Raw genomic sequence first — 11,830 nt, forward strand, 5'->3', positions numbered from 1 at the left:
AGTCACTCACTGGGTGTGTGGGTGCAATAGTCACTCACTGGGTGTGCGGGTGCAATAGTCACTCACTGGGTGTGCGGGTGCAATAGTCACTCACTGGGTGTGCAGGCGCAATAGTCACTCACTGGGTGTGCGGGCGCAATAGTCACTCACTGGGTGTGCGGGCGCAATAGTCACTCACTGGGTGTGCGGGCGCAATAGTCACTCACTGGGTGTTCGGACGCAATAGTCACTCACTGGGTGTGCGGGCGCAATAGTCACTGACTGGGTGTTCGGACGCAATAGTCACTCACTGGGTGTGCGGGCGCAGTAGTCACTCACTGGGTGTGCGGGCGCAATAGTCACTCACTGGGTGTGCGGGCGCAATAGTCACTCACTGGGTGTTCGGACGCAATAGTCACTCACTGGGTGTTCGGACGCAATAGTCACTCACTGGGTGTGCGGGCGCAATAGTCACTCACTGGGTGTTCGGACGCAATAGTCACTCACTGGGTGTTCGGACGCAATAGTCACTCACTGGGTGTGCGGGCGCAATAGTCACTCACTGGGTGTTCGGACGCAATAGTCACTCACTGGGTGTTCGGACGCAATAGTCACTCACTGGGTGTGCGGGCGCAATAGTCACTCACTGGGTGTGCAGGCGCAATAGTCACTCACTGGGTGTTCGGACGCAATAGTCACTCACTGGGTGTTCGGACGCAATAGTCACTCACTGGGTGTGCGGGCGCAATAGTCACTCACTGGGTGTTCGGACGCAATAGTCACTCACTGGGTGTGCGGGCGCAGTAGTCACTCACTGGGTGTGCGGGCGCAATAGTCACTCACTGGGTGTGCGGGCGCAATAGTCAAAGGGCTTCAGAAGGCGATTGCTGCCGTTGCAGCGATCGTGTCTGAATTAGGCCCATTATACAGATGAAAGCGCAAATTACCAGTATAAAATATGTATTTTTATTATATTAAATTATAGTTTAGATGAAGCTTGGTCTATCACTGAATGGACAATGAAGAAGCAAGCAGTAGATTGTGGTATAATTCCTCACAAGACTGGTAACCAGGCAGTCAGGGCAGAGACAGAGTATCTGGTAACCAGGCAGTCAGGACAGAGACAGTGGGTCTGGTAACCAGGCGGTCAGGGCAGAGACAGAGGGTCTGGTAACCAGGCAGTCAGGGCAGAGACAGAGAGTCTGGTAACCAGGTGGTCAGGACAGAGACAGAGGGTCTGGTAAACAGGCAGTCAGGACAGAGACAGAGGGTCTGGTAAACAGGCGGTCAGGGCAGAGACAGGGGGTCTGGTAAACAGGCGGTCAGGGCAGAGACAGGGGGTCTGGTAAACAGGTGGACAGGACAGAGACAGAGGGTCTGGTAAACAGGCGGTCAGGGCAGAGACAGGGGGTCTGGTAAACAGGCGGTCAGGGCAGAGACAGGGTTGTCTGGTAAACAGGCGGACAGGGCAGAGACAGGGGGTCTGGTAACCAGGCGGACAGGGCAGAGACAGGGGGTCTGGTAACCAGGCGGTCAGGGCAGAGACAGAGGGTCTGATAACCAGGCGGTCAGGACAGAGAGTCTAGTAACCAGGCGGTCAGGGCAGAGACAGAGGGTCTGGTAACCAGGCAGGCAGGGCAGAGACAGAGGGTCTGGTAACCAGGCAGTCAGGGCATAGACAGAGGGTCTGGTAACCAGGCGGTCAGGACAGAGACAGAGGGTCTGGTAACCAGGCAGTCAGGGCATAGACAGAGGGTCTGGTAACCAGGCGGTCAGGACAGAGACAGAGGGTCTGGTAACCAGGCAGTCAGGGCAGAGACAGAGGGTCTGGTAACCAGGCGGTCAGGACAGAGAGTCTGGTAACCAGGTAGTCAGGACAGAGACAGAGGGTCTGGTAACCAGGCAGTCAGGGCAGAGACAGAGGGTCTGGTAACCAGGCAGTCAGGGCATAGACAGAGGGTCTGGTAACCAGGCGGTCAGGACAGAGACAGAGGGTCTGGTAAACAGGCGGTCAGGGCAGAGACAGGGGGTCTGGTAAACAGGCGGTCAGGGCAGAGACAGGGGGTCTGGTAAACAGGCGGTCAGGGCAGAGACAGGGTTGTCTGGTAAACAGGCGGACAGGGCAGAGACAGGGGGTCTGGTAACCAGGCGGACAGGGCAGAGACAGGGGGTCTGGTAACCAGGCGGTCAGGGCAGAGACAGAGGGTCTGATAACCAGGCGGTCAGGACAGAGAGTCTAGTAACCAGGCGGTCAGGGCAGAGACAGAGGGTCTGGTAACCAGGCAGGCAGGGCAGAGACAGAGGGTCTGGTAACCAGGCAGTCAGGGCATAGACAGAGGGTCTGGTAACCAGGCGGTCAGGACAGAGACAGAGGGTCTGGTAACCAGGCAGTCAGGGCATAGACAGAGGGTCTGGTAACCAGGCGGTCAGGACAGAGACAGAGGGTCTGGTAACCAGGCAGTCAGGGCAGAGACAGAGGGTCTGGTAACCAGGCGGTCAGGACAGAGAGTCTGGTAACCAGGTAGTCAGGACAGAGACAGAGGGTCTGGTAACCAGGCAGTCAGGACAGAGACAGAGGGTCTGGTAAATAGGCTGTCAGGGCAGAGACAGGGGATCTGGTAAACAGGCGGTCAGGGCAGAGACAGGGGGTCTGGTAAACAGGTGGACAGGACAGAGACAGAGGGTCTGGTAAACAGGCGGTCAGGGCAGAGACAGGGGGTCTGGTAAACAGGCGGTCAGGGCAGAGACAGGGGGTCTGGTAAACAGGCAGACAGGGCAGAGACAGGGGGTCTGGTAACCAGGCGGTCAGGGCAAAGACAGAGGGTCTGATAACCAGGCGGTCAGGACAGAGACAGAGGGTCTGGTAACCAGGCGGTCAGGACAGAGAGTCTGGTAACCAGGCGGTCAGGGCAGAGACAGAGGGTCTGGTAACCAGGCAGGCAGGGCAGAGACATAGGGTCTGGTAACCAGGCAGTCAGGGCATAGACAGAGGGTCTGGTTACCAGGCGGTCAGGACAGAGACAGAGGGTCTGGAAACCAGGCAGTCAGGGCAGAGACAGAGGGTCTGGTAACCAGGCGGTCAGGACAGAGAGTCTGGTAACCAGGTAGTCAGGACAGAGACAGAGGGTCTGGTAACCAGGCGATCAGGACAGAGACAGAGGGTCTGGTAACCAGGTGGTCAGGACAGAGAGTCTGGTAACCAGGTAGTCAGGACAGAGACAGAGGGTCTGGTAACCAGTAAGGCAGGAGTCGGCAATACCATCAGGGAGGCGTCTGATTAGCTCCAATTGTATTCTGCAGCAGGACAACAACCCCAAACATACAGGCAATGTTATTAAGAATTATCTTCAGCGTAAAGAAGAACAAGGAGTCCTGGAAGTGATGATATGGCACCACAGAGCCCTGATCTCAACATCATCATCGGATTACATGATGAGACAGAAGGATATGAGCAAGCCTACATCCACAGAAGATCTGTGGTTAGTTCTCCAAAATGTTTGGAACAACCTCCCTCTGAGTTCCATCAAAAACTGTGTGCAAGTGTACCTAGAAGAACTGATGCTGTTTTGAAGGCAAAGGGCAGTCACACCAAATATTGATTTAGATTTCTCTTCTGTTCAATCACTTTACATTTTGTTTATTGATAAAAATAAACTATTAACACGTTTTTAAAAGCGTTCTTAGGGGGTAATTCAGTAAGGATTGCAGATGCTGCTAATCAGCAGAATTTACTCTCCTTTTCCTAGCAGCTTGGGGCCGCACCAATGCTGAGCAAGACCGCCCAGCATACTGACCAGCACCTCCCCCCCCCCCCTTTCACAAGCAGATATTGCAATCCCATCTCAATTGTGCTTGTTAGCAGAAATTAAGGACGGCTCCCGCCCCCAGTAGTCCCGGCGCATCTTACCTGTTGCGGCGGCTGTGTGTGACCACGCAGCCGCAATGAACACGCCCTGACATGCACCTTTCCGGCCGACTCTGCCCCCGTTCGCGCTGCAATGATCCGTCTTCTCCCTGGAAATGGAGCGTTGCCGCCCCCCGCCCCGCAACCACCTCTGCCTGATTGAGCCAGGCAGAGGCGATCGCATTTTCTGCGGGCACTGCGCATGCTTCTTTTTAGCAAAAATTCCGGTTGGATCACACGCTGCGATCCAACCTGAATTAGCCCCTTCCTTTGCAGCATTCTCTTCACACCTGACTAAAACTTTCGCACAGTACTGTATGTATATTGTCAAAGTCGAAAAATATTGCAGTACACACATCACGTACAAACTGCACACAGATGGCCTCCGCGCGTGTACTTGTTCTGCCATGCGTGCGCATATCCGCAATTTGCGTATGGTCGCTCCCGCGGTCCTGCTCATTAGTGCGTAGTATGAGTATTTACTGTAGAGTTTGTGAACGCATGGAAAGCTATCAAAACACATCACATATTTAATCCAAATAGTGCACATTTCTCATACGTCCTAGAGGATCCTGGGGACTCCGAAAAGACCATGGGTATAGACGGATCCGCAGGAGGCTGGGCACACTATAAAGACTTAAACTGGGTGTGAACTGGCTCCTCCCTCTATGCCCCTCCTCCAGACCTCAGTTAGACTTTGTGCCCAGGAGTGATGGGTCACACACTAGGGGAGCTCTACTGAGTTTCTCTGAAAGACTTTATGTTAGGTTTTTTATTTTCAGGGAGACCTGCTGGCTACAGGCTTCCTGCAGCGTGGGAGTGAGGGGAGAGGAGCAGGACCTACTTCTGTGAGTTTCAAGGCTCTGCTTCTCGGCTACTGGACACCATTAGCTCCAGAGGGTTCGATCACTTGGTGCGCCTAGCTGCTTGTTCCCGGAGCCACGCCGTCAATCTCCTCACAGAAGCCAGAAGAAAGAAGCCGGGTGAGTATTAGAAGAACCGAAGACTTCAGTGACGGCAGAAGACTTCAGTAACGGAGGTAACAGATTGTGCTACAGTCCATGCTCCCACACACCAACGCACTCTCAGGGTGCAGGGCGCTGGGGGGGAAGCGCCCTGGGCAGCAGTTACTGGGTTTTCCTGGGTCTGACATGAAAGTGGATCGGTTCCTACCCCCGTCAGCATATAGCACCCTCTCCCTCCCTCCTTCCTTCCCTCAGCAGTCAGCGCTGGGGGGGGGCGCCCTGGCCAGCTTATTATTGGGGCCATTGTATATTTTATTTAAAATATTTTATACTTTTTATTGTAACTGTTGCTGCCGGGACTCTGGGTCCCGGGTCCCCGGCAGCTCATCGTGGCGCATTACGTGCCATTTCCTGGCCGCCGCTGGTTTTCCCGGGTGCAGGGCGCTGGGGAGGGGAGCGCCCTGGACAATGTATTTTTACAATAGCGTCCGGCGGGGCCGAGGCGCTGTGCCCCGGACCCCGCCAGCAAGTTCCCGCGCACTTCACGCCGGGGTCCTCAGACGCCGGCTCCAGAGTTGCAGGGCGCCGAGGGGGAAGAACAGACGTAAGCTGGCAGGGTGGAGCGCACTGTGCGCCATCTCTTCTCCGTCTCCGGCCTCATGGGTGCAGGGCGCCGGGCGGGAGCGTCCTGGACGGCATGTTTCAGGTGAGCTCTACGCTATCCATCGCTCCCACACACCAACGGTTTTCGTGGGTGCAGGGCGCGGGGGGGTGGGGGGGCATCCTGGGCTGCGTGTGATATGTGTGTTTATATATATATATGCCTATGTATATATATATATATATATATATTTAGGCATATATGCAGGGGATTAATCCCTGTATATTAGTGCCTAGATAAATTTCAGATTTATGTTGTGCGGGCTTAAGCGCGCCGGGAGGGGCGGAGCTTAGCTCTTACACAGGTATCAGCGCCATTTTTTCCTCAGGTCCCCGCCAAAAGTTACTGAAGGAAGGGGGACACAGTACTATTAATGCTATATGGGTCAAATATAGCATTATGTTAATTAATGGGCGCATACTCCTGGTTGTGTTAACATAAGGTCATTGTGTCTCTTTTTACTTACACACTATTCGTTAACGACATATGTCGACAGGTGTGAGGGCTTTGTCAAAAGCTCCTGTGGGGATAACGCTTGGCTTTGCCGACGCTTGCCGGTACTTGATTCACGCAATTAAGTTTTAGCGGGTTGCTTTTTAAAAATCAAGTAAACACACTAGAGGAGACACAGCGGTCGGTCGATGTCCTGTCGGCATCAACGGTAATACCTGGGTAAAAGATTTAACAGGCTGTTATTGCCTTGTTCCTGTATTGATAAATATATATATATATATATGTGTGTATATTGTGTTTTTACAATGGTAGAGGTATGCTTTCCTCAGACCCCTTGGGGTCCCCAGGTTATTATTATTATTATTATTATTATTATTTTTACCATTTACTATTCCGTGCTGTCGACATTTAATCAGTGTCTGTCGGCCGTAAAGTTCCTGGTAGATTCACATCGGGGGCACGTCAGTACATGATCATACACATTCACAACACATTTTTGTCACTAGGGACCTGACGGGTCTGGACAATCCTCTATAACTTTATATATGCATCATACGATGGGTGTTGTATTGTGTATTACATTTATGTATATTCATGAATGCTGAAATAATGGTATTCTTCTCGTGCTGACCGCTCTGTTGATTAAGCTCTAGATGAGCCAGGACGAGTCGGTTTCGATCCTCTCAAGGAGTCCGAATATTAGTCTCTTCACAACGCGGAGAGAAAATTATGACAGTCAACTCCTGGTCGACGCAGAGCCCGGTCGCAAAGGATCATACACAGACAGCTAAGTGAAATTTTATTTCTATACTTTGACCTTATATGCAAGGTATGCACTTGAGGGAGTGTGGTAGTCAGGTAAACATCCGATAGAATGATCCTACCCAGGGGGCGTAGGCTTGCCTATGTTTATTCTTCCTTATAACATTACAGCAGGCTGTCACGTGACTGCAGGTGGTGTGACCGGGAAAAATGCGGAGAAGGTCTCCGGGAGATGCAGGTGGGAGCTATATGACTGTTGGTGTGGCCTCTCTTCAGTCAATCTCGGCGGTATCCGCTGGTAAGTCTAAATTTGTGAGTTCACCTCCTTCACAACGGTTGATGACGCATTCTTTTGTGGGATGCAGTCGTTTAACCGGCTCGATACTGTTTTTCTTTACTTTTCTGTGTAGTCTGTGGAAGGTGAAAAGGGAGGTGTTCTGCAACCTTGTTAGGTTCGCAGAAGTGGACGTAGTTTCTGTTTCCACTACATATACCACTTGTCGCTGAGTCTATCTGGCTGGTCCCTACTCCGGTGACCATTTGTCTACTAAATTTTAGTTAGTCCGGGAATGGGCTAGGACCTGTGTGTTATTCATAGGAGCCATAGGGCGACCATTCTGGGTTACGGTTGTTTCCCCTTACTGTGTTTCTAATAGATCTTGCCTCTCCCCTATGGAAGGGGAGGTAGCACGCGACACTATACAGAAGTGCGTCAGGGTGGTCCCGGTATAAAGGGGCATATAGGTGTTTACCTCTGACGGTTCTTCGGTGCAGGAATTGGCCTGTTGTTCCCAACGACGCAGATGTCAGAAGTGGGTTTCAGAGAGGTCTGAGGATCCAGAGTTGGAGGAGCTTTGAGGTGACATCTCAACAATAGATTCCGTTAATAAGACAGAAGGATGCGGTATAAGAGGTCTTTTTCGGTGAGCAAGTCTTATTACAGAGTGGTTTTCATGGGACCAGTTGGATAGCATGCACCGGAATATAATGAGGACGGCTAGGACATCACTCCTGTGGTGTCTGCTCAGTTCTTTCCTTCTAGAGAAGTGAAGGTTAGGGATCCTGGTTAGATCCTAGTGTCCGTGCATATAGATCTCCAAAGATGGGGAGCAGTCCTTTGCAACGGACGTAATTCCAGAGGATGAGGTCAAGTTGGGAAACTTGTCTGCTGTAAGCTGGCTTGAATGAAGAGCTATTTTAGACGAACGTATTCTTCGTATTCTGCCCGTGTTAATTCTGCCAGAAAACTTGTCAGCAATAGCGTAAGTAAGCCGCTAGGGCGCAACAAGGAAAAGCGGAAATGGCAGAAGATGCACAGTTTGCTGTTGAGTGGGCAGTCTGGAAAACGCTATGTTAGCAGTCTTCGTTACTGAAGTAAATGACGGAGAAATAGATTTTCCTTGAGGACACTGTATCCAGCCGGGAGAAATACTGTCATAATCAAGAAGCTTTCCCAGAGGTGTCAGGTCTTTGTGGAGTGTCGCAATTGGACATGTTGGCGTCCCGCCTCAACGAGAGGCCTCGAGGAGATTGTTCCAGGTTAAGGGACACTCAGGATATAGCAGTGGACATCCTCGTGACACCGTGGGTGTTTTTTAGTCAGTCTAGGTGGTCTCTCCGTTTTCACCTTTCGGACAGTGGTAAGCGTAAGATGTTCAAAGGTTCCAAGGATCCTCCTGAATCCGGTCTGACCAGCGAGGGTTGGATATCCAATTTTTCATGGTTTAATCATAGAAAATTACGGCCCTCTTCCTTTAAGTGAGGTAATGTTGCGGCTAGTTCGGGGCGTGTATCACGACTTACCGCGTCTGCATTTAACGGCGGGGCGGTTGAATGTCGTGTTCTAAGCTGAATGGGTGTTCCCAGTGAAGTCGTTTCGTCAATTCTTCAGGCTAGGAAAGAACTGACGGCATTGCGTTACCACCGTTGTTGGAGTAATTATGTGTATCCGTGTGTATCCAGGAAGGCTCCTATGGAGGATTTTCAGCTAAGTCATGCTTATCCATAATTTACAAGCCAATGTGGAGACAAACCTAATACGTTTCAATACGAAATTTCTCTTTTGGAAAGTGGTCAGGCTATTGACTTTGACATCCGCGAGGCGGGTGTCGGAAGTGGTGGTTTTGTCTCACAAGAGCCTTGTTTGATATTTCAGGTGGATAGAGAGGAATTGAGTACTCGATTGGTAGTTCTACCAAGAGTGGTTTCTGGGTTTCGCAGAAATCTGCCTAATTTGATGCCGGGGGTTACTTAGGCATTAGTTGGTTCAAATTCCCTTGAGCTAGCCAGGGAGTTGAGTATGTAGGTCATCACTTTGGCTCAGTGTGAAGAAACAGGGGCCCTGTTTATATGGTATGTTCCCAGCCTACTTTGGGGAACTGCGTTATGCAGTTTGTTTCGTGCCGTATCTGTGCTGCGGTTTGGCAGGTTCGCTCTCAGGTTGCTTTGCCGTCACCGTAGTCGGTGGAGGTTCCTTTTTTTGGGAAGAGAGGTTTTGCTTGGGCCAATGCCCGAGGAGTCTTGGTGGTTCATCTTTGCCGAGGGGTTTCGTGGTCGGGGTCAAACGCTTTTGCGATGCTCTGCGAGTTTTGGGGACCTTATGTTTGCTCATTCGGTACTGCAGAGTCGTCCGCACTCTCCCGCCCGTTTTGGAGCTTTGGTATAATCCCCATGGTCCTTTCGGAGTCCCCAGCATCCTCTAGGACGTATGAGAAAATAGGATTTTGGTACCTTCCGGTAAATCCTTTTCTCTTAGTCCGTAGAGGATGCTGGGCACCCGTCCCAGTGCGTACGGTATCTGCAGTTCTTGCTTTTGGTTACACCCTAGGGGTGTGTACTTTCTGTCTGGCGGTTGCTACCGTTGTTCATGACATAGCATGCAGGGTCGTATTTTTGCTTCTGTGGTCACACGTGTTGTGTTACATATTGTCTTAGCATGTGGCTGTGTTTTTGTTCATACCGTTGGCTGGTATTCTACTGAATGCCACGCTCTACGGTGTGTTTGAGGTGTGAGCTGGTAGGACACTCACTGTGTTATAACAATAAATTCTTTCCTCGAAATGTCCATCTCTCCTGGGCACAGTTTTCTAACTGAGGTCTGGAGGAGGGGCATAGAGGGAGGAGCCAGTTCACACCCAGTTTAAGTCTTTATAGTGTGCCCAGCCTCCTGCGGATCCGTATATACCCATGGTCCTTTCGGAGTCCCCAGCATCCTCTACGGACTAAGAGAAAAGGATTTACCTGTAGGTACCAAAATCCTATTTTTACACATAGTCTCCCTGCACCACATCAGTAAGTTACAGCAGTTTAAATGGTTTCAGAACAAAGGGATTCACCTTTACAGGATAGGAGGGGACAGACTAAGGTTATAAGGTGGTGTTTGGTATCCAGCTGTAGGGTATTTTAAGGGTAATATTCCGGTGTTGGTCTGCAGCAGATCGCATGTTCCTGCGGATAGTTATGTGCAGGAGCAAAATATAGATATAAACTGTATTTACTGTACATTATGTATGCGGCGGGAAATCCTGAGGAGACCACCCACAAGAGCAGTTGGAACAGACATTGCCCACCTATTCAAATCACCTATGACCTCTCCTGTACTGTAAATGACCATCCCTGTGTCCAATGGACAAAGAGATTACAGTATCCATTGTGTTAAGTTTTGGAAGAATTGTATAAAGAGAGCCTGCTGCAGGCCTGGTCAGACACAAGACTCACAAAGTTATCTATCAGATGACCGAGGACCAGACTGGGTAGCGCGGTGAATCCAATCACGTATGTACCATTGACTGTAGCCATTGTTCTGTTATATTGTATTGTATTGTATTATATATATATTGTAACCCCCCTTTCAGTAATAATACACTGTGGTGTCGGAACCCAGCATTTTAAATAGCAAACCGGTGTCGTGTTTTCCTTTCCCTGCTATGGTTTAGAGTGTAATACTATCGCTTGCATTTGCTGTTTAGGGTTAGCGGTGTATCTCTGGGTGTGTACGCGCTGCGTGTACTTTGTACCGTCAGCGCGGCGTTTGTACGCAAAGCCCGCAAACGGTGTAAAAAGTACGTAGGTGGTGTACTAAGTATAGCAGCCGCAGCGGCTCCATGTTAAAGTGCATTTAAGGTGTGTTTAAGGTATAGCTCTTCATTCCTGTATATATATCAGCATTATCAATTGGGGGCTCCGTCAGGGATTTCACATACCCACAGCCTAACAGGTCACATCAGACTTAATCTATCAGCAAAAGGGCTGACAGAAAGTATCCTACGTAACCTTTTCCTGGTCGATGGATGCACTGAAAACCCTACTTGTTTGCTAATTAGATGACGTTTGCTCTGTATGGTTTGTAGGGATGCTGGTAGAACCCGTAAAGTAAACAGGAAAAAAGCTATTTAAAAATCTGTGAAAAATTTTTGGGGGCGCCAAAAGCGTACGCAACAAAAGGCACCCATACTCTTTGTATACACTCTCACATTGTTGCCATAACACTCAGATTGCTAGATTCATTTAGATCTGTGTGAAACCTGATACATTTGTTGCTATATAGTTAAAACTAAAATAAATGTTTAAGGAAGTAAGTGTAAAGCACAAACGCAGTCTGGCCTGGTTGTAAAGGTTTATACTGAAAGAAACTGTGTGTTGTGTTAAGTGAGTGATTATAGTTAGTATTGCTCATATTTATAGAAGTTGTGGGATTTGTTAAATTGCGGACGTACGGTTTTGTACACGTGTCTCGGACAAAGTACAGGACTGCGCACACAGCGTAAAAGACACGCACGGTCACGTGTTTACGCAAAGTGCGTAAGAGTACGGGCGCTAAGTACAAATACACAATATTATCGTTTAGTTAAAAGGTGGGACAGTAGCCACGCTACAATAGCACAAAACTGCCCGGTTTCTAAAGCAGATTAGTATAAAAGTTTTTGATTAAACTGTATTGCCTCTGGGGGTAAAGCTGCTTATCTGAATGAATCAAAATTTTCTGTACAGAAAAGACAAAGTGTACTTGAGCGAGCGAATGTAGGAGTGAGTGGAACTGAACCCCGGAAGTCGGGTCCCGTGGTACACCAAGTAAGCGGAGGCTTGGTGGCGTGAAGTGGCTGGTTC

This window comes from Pseudophryne corroboree, chromosome 5 (genome assembly GCF_028390025.1).
Source record: "Pseudophryne corroboree isolate aPseCor3 chromosome 5, aPseCor3.hap2, whole genome shotgun sequence".
Lineage (NCBI taxonomy): Eukaryota > Metazoa > Chordata > Amphibia > Anura > Myobatrachidae > Pseudophryne > Pseudophryne corroboree.